The 19,679-nt window shown below is 43.1% G+C and overlaps 1 pseudogene; it reads left to right on the top strand.

Moving 5' to 3' along the window:
- Positions 1-318: 318 nt before the first annotated feature.
- LOC147726888 (U6 snRNA-associated Sm-like protein LSm7) lies at positions 319-16,582 on the top strand (annotated as a pseudogene).
- Positions 16,583-19,679: the final 3,097 nt, after the last annotated feature.

The following is a 19,679-nucleotide window of genomic DNA, read 5'->3' as shown; positions in this document are numbered from 1 at the left end:
ACTGTGCATCATCGTGAATTGTCCTGTAGGCCGCAGCAGCTAAGAGAGAGCTGCTGCCGCTGAGTGCCCGCACCTTTCCCAACTGTGCATCATCGTGAATTGTCCTATGGGCCGCCACAGCTAAGAGAGAGCTGCTGCCGCTGAGTGCCCGCACCTTTGCCAATTTTGCCTCATTGTGATATGTCCTGCGGGCCGTCGCAGCTAAGGGAGAGCTCCCACTGCTGTGCGCCGCTCCTTATTCACCATTGCTGAGGATTATCGGTATTGTTTCGTGGGCCGCCGCAGCGATGAGAGAGCTGCTGCTGCTGTGAGCCCACCATGGAGCCGCACTACAAGAGTCATTGCCCCCATCAGCCCGGGCCACCGCAGCTGCATGCTGCTGCTGCTGAGAGCCCGCCTGTCCCCGGGTCCCCGAATCATTGTGGGTGCACGCTGCTGGCCACTGCAGCCAAGACTTGTGGTCGCTGGAAGTCTGCCTGTCACCATCTCCACTTCTTCGAGAAGCTACGTGCCGAGTCTCCCTCCAACAACAGGTATCTGGTGCCCCACGGGTAGTGTAGGCCCCGGCCTTGAACTCAGTCAGTGCCACGTACTGGTAAATTAGCTATTGCCTTTTTAAGTCCCTACTGATTTGCGTACGTTGTAGCTTGTTAAGCCGTTTTTAGAGTCTTGAGTTAAGCTTTAGATAAAGATACTATTTTTCTGTACTTACTTGAGTTTTGTCCTTTTGTGGTGTCGTTATTGCCTTATTGTGCATGGTCATAAATGCTTCACACACTGCCTCCGAGATAGGTCTAACTGCTCGTGCTACGTTACCACAGGGTTGACAGGGGTTGTCAAAGGGGATAGTCCACTTTACCTGAATTAGGAAGAAGGGTCCCTATTGTGACATTGGCACCAGCCATTGTCAGCTAGAGGCCCCATTTATAACCATACCATTGAACATTATTATGTTATGCATAAAAACCACAGGTCAAGGAATTTAGGTGAGGGCTGCATGAGTGGTGACGAAGAATTCTGAAGTATGAAAGAGATGTCAGCAGAAAAGGGACAAATGAGTATTAAATCAGGCAACTGGAATCCTTTTTCACACCGGAATAATAATGAATTGAAGAAAACATGGAAAGCCTAGGAATCATATAGATCACCGCATGGCCAATACCCCTAAGGAAAGACTAGGAAACTCACAATCTCATTACATGCATCATCTCTGAGGCTTGCTGCTCAACTTATCAGCATTTAGCCTACCCTTACAGGAGGGAATACTTAGTGGATATGTTTGTGCACAATATGTCCACAGTACAAACAAACTTGTCTGCCAAAAGGGTCCTGTACAGAATATTGAGCAACACATTAATCAGCTGGTTTCCAATCAAACAATATATAAAGTGGAAATGAACCTTCATGCACACCAACAGAAACATAGGAGCATATTTCTATAGTTTATCTACTATGACACTTATTATGAGCAATACAATAGTGGCATTTAACATACCTGGGTAATACAGATTCTTTGGGGAAAAATGCTATCACAAGTTTTTTCCAGACTTCATGATTACGTTTTTTGGTGCACTTGATAATCATTGACATAGAGGGTTGGTTTGTTGTGCTGCAGAGTCACCATGATGGTTCCTCCATAGTCTGTGGGAGAATACACTCCCTCAACACTAACCAACAATATTTCCTCCAGCAACTCTGTTGTTGTTTGCTGAACTGAGCCCATATCCCATGGGTATTGGATGTGGAATTTAATAGCATCCTTGATTTAGACTAAGACAAATCACACCCCCCCTTCCGTGAGCACCATCAAGTGCACAACACTTCTCCCACTGGCTGCAACAATTGTCCCTCAAAGATACATGGTGACACCATAAGCCCACCACTAAACTTTATTCATTCTATTTGGTGACCCATCATTGATACACATGACTGATTTGTATGGTCTTACATACTTTTTCCACTTATGACAGCCCTTGATTACTTGGCCAGAACTCTCAGATCACAACCCCTCAGTAGTTCACCTGAAGTAGGGTAAACCCCTCTCCCCAGTTCCTATATGGATCCTCCATTCTGCGTCTATGTAGGACCTAGTTTTCCAAGGCACCATTGCTAAAAAATAGTCACATATTATTTGCCATAAATGAAGAGACAGCTTCTACTCCATCCTTGGAATGGCAGGCATTTAAAGTCAAGATCCACGGCCACTGCATTCGAATTGCAGTGAAGCGGGCAAAAATGACTTGAGAGGAATCATACCTACTTACTGAGCGCTGCCTAGTAGACCGGTCACAGCTGAAGTACTCCCTACCTAAGCTCCCAGCTGTAAGCTTGACCCAACACCAAGGGTGATACGTCTGGGAAATTATTGGCCTGTTAGGTAATAATGAGAACAGTGTGGTTCCAGTTACATCTTTCCCAGCTCCAAGGGGTGACAGGTTTTCTCAGGTGGATATCCACCAGGTGTTCTATTATTTCTATGGTGCAATTTACTGTGTGGTATGTGACTCCCAGCCAAGCACCGGCATGACCTTTCTTAATGTTATCTCCTTAACATAAATCCCCATCATCCGACAAAATTAAATAGACGCTCCCACATTGATTCAGGATATAAAAAGTCATGTCTGAATTAACACAGTGCAAAACTCCAGGCACCAATGGCCTCTCAAATGACGTTCATGAAATCTTTATATTATATCTAGCTCCTTAATTTGCACCTATGTATGACACTGCAACCAATAAGGGGGAAGCTGCCACACACTTTGTTAAATGAGTCACTAGTTTCTATACTGAAACCATGGAGAGCCTGCTTGACCCAGCCTTGTATAGGCCAATGATCCTCCTCAGTAAAATCCTTGCCTTCAGCAGGTACTTCCTCAGTTAATACATGCAGATAAAAATAGGATGATACCCGGCAATAGCACTTCCCAAAACCTCAGATGTTTTTACAAAGTGATAGAGTCCAGAGCAGCCTGCTTAGTTCTCAATTTGGAGAGTCGCTTGACACCTTACAATGGCACTATCTTCTTGGAGTGCAATAGGTCTTTTGTCTTGAGTTTCGAACAGTCTAGCTTATAAGGCTTCCCTCAACAGCCCCAACATCCATGTTTTGAATTGATAAAATCCTCTTGACTCCAGTGGAGGTCAAATGAGGGACTCGTCAGGGGTGCCCCCTCTCCTCCCTCCTCTTTCCAATAGCCATGAAGCTTTTGGTGTCCTAGATGCAAATCAGTCGGGAGAGATGGAGAATCTCAGTACGAGATACGACATACAACATCCCAATATATACAAATTACATCCTCCATTACTTAAGCTACATGAACAAACATGTTTCATGCAGTAGCAGCTGGTGTCCGGGCTGAATGATGTGGTGGGTAGCGGGATGAACGACGACAATACAAAAACAAGAAAATAAATTAAAAATAACTTGCCTGCCACATTGCCGTTCTTCTACTCCTCAACAGAATAGACTCCCAAAATCCCCTGTGGCCAATCCTGACGCATGAGAGCAGCAACACGATTGGCCTGAGTGTTTTCAATTTGCAGACTGGGAGTCTGTGCCTGCTGTCTCAAACCAGGCAATGCAGCTTGGGTTGGAGACAGATTCAGTGCGCATGCCGGTTTGGCCATCCTGAGACTGCCTAACCCACATGCACACTGACAACAGTGCCCACCACTGCCCCTCAGTGACTGCCCCTTGTGATGGCCCTGCCTCCAAGACTCACCTGGAAGAGAAAGATAAAATTATAATAAACCTGGTTTACTTTCATTTCATTTTTCAATTTTTGCAGTTGCTGGCGGTGGGGGGCAACACTCTTCCCCTATATTGGAGGAGCCCCCACTGGTGTCATGCATTGGCTAGCTTCTCATGGTCTTTGACATGGTCTACGGCTTGAATGGTAACTAACAGAAATCTTGCCTCTTCCCTTTTAACCCTTCCATTCCTCCGACGATCATCAACTGCACTGGCACCAGTCATTGGGAAAACACTTCTTTCCAATACTTGGGAATCCGCTTTTATCATTGCGTGTTCAAGGATAGAGACAAGCGCAGCAGATGCTAAAAATCTGCAGAGCTAAGCTCTCTATACTTGAAGGCCCATGCACAGATCATTTGGAAGTGCTTTATTCCAGCTTCAGGGCGGAATCTTGCGGTTACTATCAGTCAACTCCACATTAATGCCCTGACCTATTTGCTATTCCAATATAGTGATTTTTCCCTGCATACTGTTTACTACTAAAATGTTGACCTTCTGATAAGCCTGGAGAAATCTCTTTTTAGAGGGTCGGAAAATCGGCAAATCAACTAGTGGACCGAAATTATTTATCATGATGTACACACTGTACTCTCATTTCGATTCATGTTGAGAATCCGTAAATCCATCAGCACGTAGTAACACATCTATAAATGTTGTATAGATATGTTATGTATAGCACCAATGCACAGCCTTTCACAATTGTCACTTTACTGCATTGTTTTTGGAGCACCTGCAATTCTATGAAGGAAGCAGAAAATGATGGAAGTCTTTAAATAACCAACAACTTAATAGAAAGAATAGCTGAAACAAAAACAATGTATATCTATGCAAATTTGCATGAAAGTAAAGTAAGCTTGACTTTTATTTATACCAAGCAACAACCATCAGCCAAGGAAGCTGTGCCAATAACCCAGTGCTGCAGGGTAAATTAATAATGCCAAATAAACCTCCTTTCAGGAATTGAAGAAAGCTGTGACATTACAAATGAACAAATGAATCAAACGCACTCAAAGTGACCCAAAAACATAATGTCTTGATGAAAAAGTTCAGTCAATCTAAAAAATCTGCATATGAGCTAATGGCAAAGTCTTTGATTTTAACATTGGTGTATGAAGTCAGAAATAGTCTTCCTCTGTCAGTTACCTGGCACCCAACCACCATCTACAGTAGGTGGTCGCAGTTGGTGGTACCTTCACTGTCTACGCCTTAGGTGGCCTGCCGTATTTAGGTAACAATAAAGTGGCCAAAATCATCCCCTGATTTTTACATGGCCTAGCAGATTAGAAGTATGGGTGTGGATTGTGGATGGGGTATTCCAGCTCATTTGGTGGTAGAGCTCATCTTAAGCTCTTTTTGCATCCCTTTCAGACCTGCTGCACATGCTCAGCAGGTCTGGAGAATCAGTGAGGGATTCCCTGAGTCACTGGGAGTTGGACACAGCTCCTATCACTTCACATCTGAAGCAAGCACTGCCAGTAAGAGAAAAATCCTGACTAATAATGTGTTGCTACTGAACAACTGTGTGTAAATAACAAGAAAGTCCCAGGTTTTCCTCTTTTCTTAGGGGAGTACTTATATGACCATGGTAGTTCATGACAAAGATTTGAAATGGGTGGGAGAATCTTTATGCTGCTCTCACCAGAGCTCCATGCAAAGGGTCCCCTCTGTGTTAATCCACTACCATCGAGGCAATACACCATGCAAACAGTGGAGCACTTACATGCCTGTTTGCAGGTCAGAACATCTCAGTCTCATGGTGATGGAGGGTTGCGCGTCACTTCTCTGGACTTTGAGTCAATGATTTAGGGCTTTACTGGAGGTGAGTTGCAGTCATCTCTACTAATTCAGCAAGTAGCCCATCCAGGCGTCGCTTCATCTGAGTCTGTGATGGTGAGTTGCGCCTAACCACTGCATCCTCTTTTATATCAACAGGGAGGTGTCGATGAGGGAGGCTCAACCAATGAAATCAAAGATATGGAAAAGGGATCTCAGATCAATAAACTCTGATGAACTTGCTGCCCAATGTAAATCAGCCCTTACCTTCCAAGCTGACTTGGTTGAGGTGCAGTCACTCACCGACTCCTACAATTTGACTATCTCCAACATCATGGATGCCATTGCTCCAATCCAACAAAAAAAATGCCTCAACAAAAATATTCAAACCTTGGTATAATGACAACATATACAGGGAGCAACGCAACCTTAGCGGAGTTGAATGTTCTTGGCGATCCAATCCCTAATCGGACCAACGAAAACTCCTTAGAGAGGCTAGGGGCCTCTACCACAAACAAATCAAGATTGCTAAGGCTGACTACTTCAGACACCAACTGGATCTAGCTGCAAACCGCCCCAAGATACTTTGCGAATTGGTCAAACAGCAATCAGTTGCAGGCCCAAACCACTCTGACCCAGGTGGCAGGATATATGATGTTACAACGCGGACTTTTACTCCGCATACCGTTACAACGCGGTTTTTACAACGCGGATCATGTAACAACGCATGTATTTACAACGCATTTTTTTACAACGCAGGTACCTTTACAACGCAGACCATTACAACGTAAGTATTGGTAAGTATATATTAATAAGAATAATATAATAGTAACTTAATTTTAAAAGTATAATTTAAGTATAATTTAATGTAATTTTAAATAATTTAATTTCCGTTAATTAATTTAAATTTAAATTAATGTTACTTTATTTTTACCATGTACCCCTGTACCCCAGAAACTCTAAACTGACCCTAAACACCCCAAAAAAATAAAGTAATTTTTTTAAATATAATTAAAATTAATTATTGTAAATTAAAAAAATTATAATTTTATTTTTACCCTGTACCCCTGTACCCCAAAAACTCAAAACTGACCCTCAACCCCAAAAATAATGCAAAGTAATTTAATTTAATTTATTTACTATTAAATAATTTAAATTAAAATTAAATGTAATTTATTTTTACCCTGTACCCCAAAAACTAAAAACTGACCCTGAACCCTAAAAATACCCCTTTACCCAAAAACTAAAAACTGACCCTGAACCCTAAAAATACCCCTTTACCCAAAAACTAAAAACTGACCCTGAACCCTAAAAATACCCCTTTACCCAAAAACTAAAAACTGACCCTGAACCCTAAAAATACCCCTTTACCCAAAAACTGAAAACTGACCCTGAACCCTAAAAATACCCCTTTACCCAAAAACTAAAAACTGACCCTGAACCCTAAAAATACCCCTTTACCCAAAAACTGAAAACTGACCCTGAACCCTTAAAATACCCCTTTACCCAAAAACTAAAAACTGACCCTGAACCCTAAAAATACCCCTTTACCCAAAAACTAAAAACTGACCCTGAACCCTAAAAATACCCCTTTACCCAAAAACTAAAAACTGACCCTGAACCCTAAAAATACCCCTTTACCCAAAAACTGAAAACTGACCCTGAACCCTAAAAATACCCCTTTACCCAAAAACTAAAAACTGACCCTGAACCCTAAAAATACCCCTTTACCCAAAAACTGAAAACTGACCCTGAACCCTAAAAATACCCCTTTACCCAAAAACTGAAAACTGACCCTGAACCCTAAAAATACCCCTTTACCCTAAAACCCAAAACTGACCCTAACCCCTAAAAATACCCCTTTACCCTAAAACCCAAAACTGACCCTAACCCCTAAAAATACCCCTTTACCCTAAAACCCAAAACTGACCCTAACCCCTAAAAATACCCCTTAACCCCAAACATATAACATTTAAAATATAACTATATACTTACCAATACTTACGTTGTAATGGTATGCGTTGTAAAGGTACCTGCGTTGTAAAAAAATGCGTTGTAAAAACATGAGTTGTAACAGTATCCGCGTTGTAATGGATGCGTTGTAACAGTAGTGCGTTGTAAAAAATGCGTTGTAACAAGTGCACACCCAGGTGGCAGCCCCCCCTCTTACGACGAGCTTGCTGCTCTCTTCACTGAGAAAGCAAGACTCATCTCCATTGACCTCGCCTCTAAGAAGGTCCTACTACCTTCCCCGGCGCGGTATGATCCCATGACCTCTTAGAAAAGAGCAGATCTACCAGCATGATCACCAAGAACAATGCGTCTTGGGGTACCTTTACCCTATTCAGTGCAAAAGACATCAACCAGAGCCTCCAGAATATCAACCCATCATCCACTTCAGTGACCCATTGCCCCCGACAATATTATAAAAAATCAAGAATGCACTCATCCCCTCCTGGAAAAAGATTGTCAATGCTTCTCTTTCTCAAGGCATGATCCCTGATTGCTGAAAAGCAGCCCAGGTATCTCCTATTCTAAAAAAACCAAAGCTGATCTCAATAAATTCTGCCCTATCTCCAACATCCCCACCCTAGTGAAACTCATAGAAAAATGCAAACAATCTCAACTCTGTGCTCACATAGAGAATTACCAACTCCTTGACCAGCATCAATCCGACTTTCGAAAGGGGCACAGCAACGAATCGGTGCTCACTCAAATCATGGGTGACATATTAAAAATGTTGGACCAAAACAAATCCTGTCTCCTGATCCTCCTCGACCTTTCTGCCGCATTCAACATGGTTAATCATGACAACCTCCTTGTCACTTTAAAAAACAGGTTGGGTTTCTCTGGTCAGGTATTACAATGGTTCTTGTCCTTCCTTCACCACAAATCTCAAAGAGTCAATGCAAATCACTCCCTCTCCCAGCCCTCTCCAGTTCACATGCGGGTTCCCTAAGGGTCCGACCTATTTCCTATTCTTTTCAATTGTTCTTGGAACCTTTAGCTAACTCATTAAACTCCATTAACATTCTCTTCCATATGTATGTGGATGATACGCAACTCTATCTGAAAATCTCTTCCACGGAAAACGTCATCTCACTCAACACTACCCTAACATCAACTCAAATTGGTTAACTGAGAACCATCTCCTGCTCAACCTTTCCAAAATGTAATTCCAGCACATCTCCCCTTCCAACCACATTCCCAAGCTAGCCATGTGGCTGAGTCACCTCACTGCCTTCAACTGCACTCCTCTCATCATAGACTCAGCCAAATCGCTCAGAGTCACCACGGATAAGCACCTAAATATAAAAAATCATATCAGCAAGGTGTGTAAGGGAGCACACCTCTTGATTAGAACCCTCAGAAATATCAAACCTTTCCTTCTACAAAATGATTTCAAGCAGGTCGTCCAAGCGCTTGTCTTGCTGAGAATTGACTACGGCAGCGCTTCCCAAATATACCCTGGCTCCACTAAGGGCATCACTGAACACAGCTGCTTGACTGGTTAAAGGCACCAAACGAAATGAACACATATCTCCTGTCCTAAAATCTCTTAAATGATTGCCCTATTAAGCACAAATTCAGTTAAAGATTGCTGTTCTGGTGCACAAAGCCCTTCACTTCAATACTCCCAGGTACCTTGCTCAAAAACTTGAGCTACCTTGTGGTGCAAGAGCCTCAAGAAGTGCTAATACTTTCCTCTTGAAACCACACATCTTTAGCAAAAAGAGAACTTGTCACAGAGCCTTCTCTGGCGCTGCCCAAAAGATATGGAACTCTCTTCCACCGGAAGTTCACAGAATCTCGTCAAACATGGCATTCAAATTGGAAGCCAAAAGATTCCTTCTGAATAAATTCCTACCCTAATTGGGCTAGGCTCATCTATTCGAAGACACTGTTTCCTGTGTCCATTGAGTCAGCATTTGTTTCAGCTCCTCTTTGCCTCAGACTGTGATCTCCTTCATTGCCAGCTTATACCTATTTTATTGTATTACCCTCCATAGTGAAATTGTCCTTGAATCTGCGATTAATCCTGTTTTTTTGTCCTTTTACTCCTACTTGATGACAATTTTGTATTTATGTCCTTCCTTCCATCCTATTGTAAAGCGCTCTGATATCCCTTGGTATCTTGTGTGTGCTATATAAAACTTTATAAATAAATAAACCCCTCTGGACATTCAACATCTGTTGAGTTGGTGTTATGGTGGAAGGTTGTTTCTATTGATCCTATGGCCACCGGTTTTGCACCCATACAGGCTCTACCCGCCTGGAGCCTGGGTATTTGTTTTCACTTCTGTCAAGTCAATCTCTGGGAAGGAGACCTTCCCACTGTATCTGAGAAAGTCCTCTCTATGGCAACTCTCCCACTAAAATTACAATCATTATTTCCTCACCGCCCATCTCATTCTCCTATGATACATCTGGTTGCTCCCTAATTGTTATGAAGCAATGGAGAACGGAGGACCCAATTGCAACCATATACGCTAATGCCGTCTCAAGGCCACAGGCCTGTGAGTGAATTGGAGTGCGTCAGATAGAGGCCTCATGTAACAGCCACTGTAGCCTATTGAATGGGATAGACTACATGGACACTCCCTCACATCATGACTTATTTGAGGGAACTTCTGTGTCCATTATAAAGGTCATTTGTCACTCCAGAGGAGGTGGCCATTTGTATCTATTAGGTTTTAACACATTATCCGGATTGCTTTCTTATATTTATGCCTTAAGCAGCATACATCTGTTGTTGTCCTATTGGTTGCAAGTTTTTTGATTGGCTGGCATAGCAGCTAGTGTGGCCTGCTTCCCAGCTCCAGATTCCCAGGTCCAGTCTCTTTCCCATTTTTACTAGCGGTAGGAGCCAGATGTGGTGGTTCAGTGGTTATGTGAAGGCAACTTAGAGACAGTATGGTAATGTGGTGTCCGGGGACATTGGATGAGATGCAGTCAAATATATAGGTGATGCATTATGCATTTGGGGCATTGTGCTTTTGTTTCCATTACTTTTGTGTCAAGCTCCTTTAGCTGCATTTTTTACCAGGTTTCTGTGCCACAGGGACTGTGATCTGGGTGGAGTGTCTTGTGGGATTTTACAGTTCTGCCTAATGAATGGAGCTGAATTTGAGTGCTATCTTATTTATGCATTTATGTCTTTACAAACAATTATAGTCACAGCCTTGGGCTGATCTGAAAAATAGACAAGCTTTACCAGCTCTTGCTCAATTTACACACAGTCTTCATTGCCTTGTTGAACAAGTTATTTACTTTCGGTAACGCTGTATCTGGGAGAGACTCTATGTAGCCACAGATTCCTTGCCTTAGAATATTCCCAGTCATCAGACTGTGTCCGGACACTGGTAGGAGGCATCATACAGCTCTGCATGGTGTCGGGGGCACTGTCTGCACAGGAAATGATGTGCACTGTGGCTATATGGCTGCCACTGCAGCACACTGACCTAAGTTCTTGATCTTTTTTTCCATAACAAAAGCACAGAGCCAAGCTACGGAAAAGTAACTGGTGTGCCAAAAGTGAGGTTGAAAAGGATCTCTTAAGTTGGATGATGAGAGGATTGTAAGAAATCTACTGCTAGATAGAGTCTCTACCATATAAAGAGTTACTGAAGGTAAGTAATTTGTTCATCTGATACAGACTTTCAGAAGCATCTTCGTTACCTTAGAATAGATACCAAAGCAATATATCTTTCGAGAGGTGGGTTTGTGGATTGCTTCAGACTAAGAAATCCTGGAAGACCGAACAGGCAAAGTGCTTATCTTCCTGAACCTGGCTGTTGAGGCAGTAGAGTATGGAAAACTTGTGCAGCGGTCCTAGCACAGCTACCTGAAAGATGTCCAAGATTAGAACTCCTCTAGCTAAAGCAGTGGTTGCAGCTGTAGCTCTGGTGAGCTCTTAAGCCCTCAGGGGGTGGTTTCTCAGTCACTGAATAGCAAATTTTAATGTAGGGAAAGATCCTTCAGGAGAGGGTTCTCTTTTGAATTACCTTTCCTTGCTTTGCACCGTCAATTCCAACAGAGTCAACCTGGAAGTCTTTGGTACGATCACTATAGAAGGATAACACTCTTTTTGTTTAGGTGGTGGAGACTCTCCTCTTCTTTAGAAGGATGAGGAAGAGGAAAATATAAAGGCAGGATTATATTCTGTCCGACATGAAAAATTGTCTAAAGGTGATATTGTCCCTCTGGACTTAGGGTGAAAGCTTGAGTAGGGGAGAAGGGTATTTTTAGCTATTATCCAATTTACCCTTTTTCTCTTTAATAGTGAGATCAAGGAAGTCAACCCCATCCCTATTCTGAAGGGACATACATTTTAATTTGGGGTCTCCTATATTGAGCCAGACCAGAAACTTCTCTAGTTGTTCCGTTGCTCCTACCCATATGAAGGAAATGTCATTAATAAAATATGCACCCTATATGAAAGGGGGCCATCTCGTTTGATATTTGACTTAGCTCCAAATTATAATAATAATAATAATAATTCCGGTTTGTAAAGCATAAACATATCACCCCTTAAGATTTCAAGGCGCTGGCGGGCCGTCGGGGAGATTAAGTGAGCTATTCCCCAGAGTCACATGCTTCTTTCTGCCAGCACCAGGGATCAAATTGTGAGTCCCATGCTCCAGAGTCCTCCACTCTGGCCATTCTGGCTGCAATACCGATTCCTTATGACCGATTCATAATTTACTGATTCGGAATTACTGAACACCCAAATACCGAATCGCTAAATAAGAAACGGTAAAAAGGAGAAAAGAGACGCACAAAAAATCGGTAATACCGAATTGCATGAAATTCGGTATTTAGGAGTCAGTAATTAACACTGGTGGTAATCAGGTGCAATGTATATAAACAGTCCCAAAATGCAACAGTGTGATCACTATGGTGGCCTTCTATGTAATTGCAAGACGGCTACGGCTACAGGGAGCAGGAGTGAGGATCTGGAGACGGGAGGAGCGCGTTTACAGACAGCTCATCACACTCTTCCAACTGACTGAGGCTGAAATCCATGAAAGGTACAGGCTACACCTCCACACCATCCTGGACCTGATAAGTGACCTGCACCCACTCCTGGAGCATCCAACACCAAGGGCGCACGGCATACCGCCACATGTGCAGGTGCTCTGTAGCCTACACCTACTTGTATCTGGCAGTTACCAGGGGGTGATAGCTGCGGTAGGTGGGGTGTCACAGAGTTGCCTGTCCTGTTTCTTTAACACCTTGGCTGCTAGGCGTTTTCCCCCTCCTGTGCTGGACATTGATATTTTACATTATTCATGACGAGCTCAGCTCGTCATCAGCACAGCTCAACTGTGCATCATGACGAGCTGAGCTCGTCATGAGCATCGAAAGGGTTAAGAAGTTCCTGGATGCCATGATGCAGAGAATGCATCACTACATAAGCTTCCCAAACACACTGGCGGAAATGCTGAAAACCAAGACTGATTTCTACCAAATGGCACAGTTCCCGCATGTCATAGGGTGCATTGATGGGACACACATTCCAATCTGCCCACCTGCAGCCACTGAGTATATCTACAGAAATAGAAAATCCACCCAATCCATAAATGTGCAGGTAATCTGCAATGCTGCCAACATAATCACCGACATTGTGGCCAAATTTCCAGGGAGCACCCACAACTCATACATCTTCCAGAACAGTGGGATCTACACAAGCCTGGTTGTGGGAGAATTTGGAGAAGGATACCTGCTAGGTGACACACCCTGATGGATACTGATGATGCAAGTGTTGGTGTATGTAATTAATGGCACTCTCTTTCTCACCTAGGTGATAGCGCCTATGCTGTGCGGTCATTTGTCCTCACTCCCTACCTAAACCCATCAACCAGAGTGAGAGACGATACAAATCAACACGCATCATTGTGGAGCGCACATTTGGACTTTTGAAAAGCAAGTTATGCTGCCTCCACAAAAGCGGAGGAGCACAACAGTACACACCCATCATCTGCTGCAAAATCATTGCAACTTGTGCTATGCTGCACAACCTTGCGACTAAGAAAGGTACAGAAATTGACCTAACTGACTCTGAGGACGATGATGATGAATGTGCTGAGCCAGAGCCCAACGCAGCAGGAGTGGCTCCAGCAGCAGATGGGAGACAAAGACGGGCAGAGATCACACGCAACTATTTCTGAGTAAGTAAGGAGACACAGCCAGTTGTTGTATGTAAATGACGTAGTTTTAATTTTTGGGCACTACGCCACTACACAAAGGGCACACCTTGCCAGTCAAATTTGTGACAACCCTAAATCGAAGTCATGAGTTACGTCACCCAATTCAGTTTAGGCAGGGTGGGCTGCATTAGCATCTGTGGCCTCGCAAAACACTGCTGGATGCCATCATCACGCTTTCCTCACTGCCTGTGGATCCAGTGCCAGCCCCATGCCGTCTGCTGCTCCTCCGGGTCTCAGTTACAGGGGGCGTGATGCTGCTGGGACTGGTCATCTCCTCACTCTCCCCAAAATCCACAGCACCAGTATTGGCTGCCTGAATTGTCAGCAGCACTTCAAGTGCAGTCGTTACCTTCACAAGGCCCCTAGAGACATCACTGCTGCAGTGCGCCATCCCTTCCCGCATGGCCACGGAGCGCCTGCAGAGCAGAGAAGTGGCTGTTGAGAGGCGGTTCACTGCCTTAGTATGGTTTTCCATTATCTGCCTCTCCCTGCGCCGTGCCATCCTGTCCTCATCAAGTTTGCTGCACAGCAGCATCGCTGACTGGGACATGTCCCTCATGCCCTCAGCCATCTCCCTCATGCCCTCAGCCAGCATGGAGGTCATAGTGCTGATGCCCTTCTCAATGTTCACCATGTTGTTGTTGAGGTGTTTCATTTGCCGCTGTACCAACTGAATTGCCTTCCCTTGTAGGCGCTGCACCTTGACCATGTTGGCCTCCAGCCCTGAGAAGCCACCATGATCCTCCCCCTGCACAGTTGGACAGGTTTCCTGAGCCCTGCGGCATCTGTCACCTGTGCGTACTCTCTCTGATATGGACTGTGCCCCAGCATTACTGCCATCCACTGGCACAGTAGATATTTCACCCCCCCTGGTGTCTTCTAAGGACGACTCCATCTCCTGGAGTGTAGCAACAGCTTGCCTCCTAGGTCTAACCACTGAAGTGGTGGTGAGGCTGGCAGTGGTGGTGATGGTGTTGTGGTGTGCCCTGCACTTGCACTGGCCTCCTCTGATCTTTCCTTCCAGGGTCCCCTTCCTGCCTTGTCTTGAGCAGACCTGCGAGATATCTCGCCTGTGGACAGAAATTGTACATTAGCTCCATAGTCCGGCAGCCCGGCATAGCAATAATACATTTTCATTTCTGGCTCAATGTCCTCTGCGTGTTTATCACTGATGTGTGTCACAAGCCTTGTTCTTCAGTGTGATTACTGTCATGATAGGTGTTTCACTGACTACATCTCCCATGATGCATTGCTGGTCTTTACAAAAACTTGTACTGTAGTGGGATTCACACAACCTAAGTGGGGAATTGGGATAGGGAAGGGGGTGCAGATTGCTGTGCTAGCTTCTTACCTTGTTTGGTAGCATCTCTGGCTGAGCTTTTTGCATTCCCGATGCCACACACACTTTCTGGCTCTGTGGTGGACTCCACAAGCTGCTCAAGTGCAATCAGGGCAGGTGCCCTGTTCCTTCCTCCTCCTGTCTTGTTTTTTGTTCTCAGCCATCTTCTTTTTGGTGATGCTCCTGATGTCATACCACCTTTTTTTCAGCACTTCAATGTCCTGGCATTCCTATGGCATTCACTTGTGCCTGGCTTCCCAGCCAGATCTTCCTTTTTTCTGATCCAGCCACTTGCAAGGACTGCTTCCCAAACAACTTGGTATGTTGCTTTACCACCTCCTCAATCAGCACCTGCAGCTCCCTTTCGCTGAATTTCAGCTTCCTCTTTCTTTCACCTCCTTCTCTTTCTGTGTCCTGTCTAGCCATTGTGCAAGTTTTGCAGGAAAAGTTCCCCCAGTGGCTCAGTTGTTCTCCTCTGCACTTCCAGCCTCCTCAGAAGGTTCTGATTGAGTGAGCCTGCATGGGTGTGGCCACTTCCTGGTTGGGAGGGGTAGTGGATGCACAGGATTGGCTGATTCCTCAATTGCTGGTGTTTTGAATTTCCGATTCGGTATTTACTGATTCTGTATTTTCCGATTCTGTACTATTTACTGAATCTGTAATCCAGATTCGGAAATACCGATCAGTATTGAGGAATCGGTAATTTTTTTCCGATTTTTACCGATTCAGTAAATATTACCAAGTTTTTTCCTACATCGGAAATACCGAATTCTTAATACCGAATCGGTAAAATTCAGTATTAAGATTTTGGTATTTGGAAATTGCCTACATAGGGCCCTAAATGTACTATTTTAGATAAACATGTCTCCATCTACTGAAACAGGGGGTGGAACTAAATTTACAAGTGTAAAGTTACTACTAGTAACTTTTCATATATAGGCAGAGGTCTTCGCCATTGGGGCAGAGATTTCCCTATGAAAAGAAATGTTTATTAAACTTTAAAAATAATTAGTAATAATTAATGTTATTGATTAATGTAAATTAATCGTATATATTTATTTCAAGTGTAGAAAATAAAAAAAATGCAACAAAATTATAAACATAATTTTTATTTAAATAAATAAATAACTTGAAGGGGAGTTGGAAGATGGCGGCTAAAGAGAAGAAAAAGAGAGAAAGAGTATCCTAGATATCTCTAAATACATTGACAAAACAATTTGGGTGAAATTTCAAGGTGGAAGAGAAGCAAGCAGGATCTTGAAAGGCTTTGAACCTCTGTTGAACCTGCTCCTCAATGACACCATACAGCATTTGAGAGATCCAGATGACCAATACAAATTAACAGAAGATACGCAGTAGCTGGGTCTGGTTGTGTGTCGAGGGACATCAGTGGTTCTGATCTGCCCAAAGGACGGCATGGAGGTAATTCCCAAACCATTTATCCAGCAGGAGGATGATAGTATTTACTTTCCATGTGTGCTAGGGACTCATCCGGAACCCATTTGATAAAATAGCCAGAATGGACAGTCCAAAGATCCCATGAGCAAAATAATTCTTTTGCAATGTTGGAACACAGATAAGATTTTCTTTGGTGACAAATTAGGAAGGCCATGTTTAAAAAAAAAGAATTTTAGGGGGCTGAATTAGCAGATGAATTCCATTTTCATACTGCAATTATTCCTTTGCACAATAAATATTCTACTTTTTGTTGAAATAATTTGAATATAATAAAATAAATAGAAGTATTTTTAAAGAAATTACAACTTTGGTGAAATGTTTATAAATATTTATTATTTATATTTATGTATTATCTATTAAAATGATGCATGGAAATGTTTCAATAAATGCTTTTAAAACAAAACTACATTAACTAAATTACAAAAGGTTCTTAAAATAGCTTATATGGAGTCAATATTTCATAGTTATTTATATAGGATTTTACATTCAATTAAATGTATTTATATTTACACATTTTAAAAGTCGAAATAAATGATTTTATTTTAACATTATTTCCTATTGGGTTCTATTTTGAGACCCTTGCCCAATTATTTTCAAAGGGAGTATGTTGCAGTACCAGTGAGTGGTCCTGTGTGATGCTGGACTTACTCACAAGGCTGGGCTTGAGTACATTTCTACCTGTTTTGTGGCTTCTTGGGTAGTCTGCCGTCTATAAATAGCATTGGGCTTACTCTTTGGTGGGTGAGTGCTTGTATAAGCATGTCTCTACCTAAATTCCTCATTCCTCCACAATACCCCTCCACTCTTTAGTAAATATTCCCCATTTGCCCCCACTACCTATCGGGTTCTGCGAGTCCGACCGACCGATTAAGATGCTTCCCAACATCGTTCGGTCCGACTCTCATTGATTTCAACGGGAGGCTGTGTTCCAAAAGAGAGCACACGTTCCCATTGGAGAAAGGGGTGGTTGGGAAAAACCTTGCACCCTGTGGTGGGCACCCCATGGTGCCTGCCACACTGTGCATGGTTAAGCAGGGGGCCCCTTGGGAACACCCACAGGCCAAAACCAGAGGCCTACAGCTTAAGGGGGGCCTGCTACGGGCCCCAAAAGTCAGATTCTGACAGCCGTTTCGTGTCGGGGAGACCAAATCGGAACGGCTGTCCGAATCGGTCATTGTAATTGCTCACTTTCAAACTGTGTCCATAGACTGTACAATTCGTCTCAGAACTACTCGGGCTGTCTGAATGGCATTTGGAAGCTATTTGGACAGCCCAAACAGTTTACTTGCATTGTAATCGTTTGTCTGGAAATATGTCCGATTTGGTCGGAAACATAGGTTCCGAAGCGGATTCACAGAATCCAAATCCCATATGGAGCCTTTCTAGACGGCATTGTAATCCACCCCTAGGTAATAAACTTACATCTGTGAAGATCACTCCATAGAAAAGTAGCACTACTCTAGTTCTACTTTCCCTAGTACAAAATTCTGTTTGTGATTCAAGCCCAAAGTTATTTAGCCAAAATAAATCAGAATAAATAGTAACCACTTTATATGGTATCTTAACATGCTTTCACCTTGCCTGATCTTTATTGGGGAAATGCACACAAAACCCTTTATTTCCATTTTCATCAAACATAAGTTCATGCTGTATTTGTAAATATAAAACAAGTTTCTATCTGTAGGTTGCTGTTAGTATTTTCATTCATGTTTGTGTTAAATTGATTTGTGTGTTATGCGTTCTTTTGTGGTTTTAATGAGCTGAATAAAGATTGTTGATGGTGATGATGATGATGAATATAGAACACTTGGAAGGGAATCTTTTATTTATATCACAATTTCCTATCACTGAATTGTAACTGATAAAAAAACAAAAATACAAGCAGAAGAGATATTGCATAGATCAGCTTCTTTCAAATGCAAAATGTCCTTAAAATTGTTTTTTTTTAACAATCGTGCGCTTTTGAAGAAAGATTAGAATACATAAAATAGAATACATAAAAGGCAGTCCATTGATGCTTGCTTTTTATTGCCTCTATAATTTCTAGTGTGCTCTGCGTTGGATTGGGAGCATTAAATATAAATTAACTGGGGACCGTCGTACCAGTTATCATAACATGTGCTGTTAGCATTGAAACATCTATTAACGGGTTTGTCTCTTTCACGAGCCAACAGAGTGATTAAATCCATTGCTGGCACTGAGGTTATGGAACCGTTTCATGAGCCCTCCGTTATTTAACGTGCTCGCATATAAACAATCACATTTCTTACTTTATTAACTTTGCAGCTAAAAATAACTTATATTCGTCGTCTAGTTATCGTTTAGAAATAGAAATGTTGACAGAATGATTAGGAGATATCGTCAGCACCTTTATTTTGTCGTTTTGTTGCTCCCCCCGAGAAGATGGTCGTAAAATAAATTAACCCGATCGACCCAAAGCATCGTATGTTAATGATCAAATGAAACTCTCGTGCATCCCCGAAAAGCATATTATAGCTAGAGACACCATTCCTGCAGTATACTTAAAAACTCAAATGACTCCCAATTCAACACAGCAAGTCATTTTAAATAATGTCGTTTAAGTTATGAAACTACCTTGGTGTAAATAACAGCTTTTCTTTATTCCCTCTTACCTTTCATTGGTGATGAGGAAGCGCTTGCCCAGTGATTCCCTGGAGGATGGCAGTTAAGGACAGCCAAGGTAGCGACTGCTATCTGCACACGCTGTGCCTTAATTTGATTCGTTTAGAAGCTGAAGAACTAACAAAGAAAACTCACTATCCACGCTTGGGGAGGGAGGGAAGGTTTAAGTCAAAAGTTCATTGCAATTGTTGACATCCTTCATCCCTTCAATTCAATCAACCAATCAATCAAGAAATTTGTATAGCGCGCTACTCACCCGGAGGGTCTCAAGGCGCTTGGGGGAGGGGGGGTCCGCTACTGCTCGAACAGCCAGATCTTGAGTTGCTTCCTGAAGGAGAGGTGGTCTTGGGTCAGACGGAGGTGGATGGGGAGGGAGTTCCACGTCTTGGCAGCCAGGTAGGAGAAGGATCTTCCTCCCGTGGTGGCTCTTCGGATGCGTGGAACGGCGGCGTGGGCGTGGCTGGTCGATCGTAGCTGGCGGGTGGGAGTGTAGAAGGTCAGG

Source organism: Lissotriton vulgaris, chromosome 3_1, assembly GCF_964263255.1.
Source record: "Lissotriton vulgaris chromosome 3_1, aLisVul1.2, whole genome shotgun sequence".
NCBI lineage: Eukaryota > Metazoa > Chordata > Amphibia > Caudata > Salamandridae > Lissotriton > Lissotriton vulgaris.
This window is presented reverse-complemented; position numbering and strand designations above follow the sequence as displayed.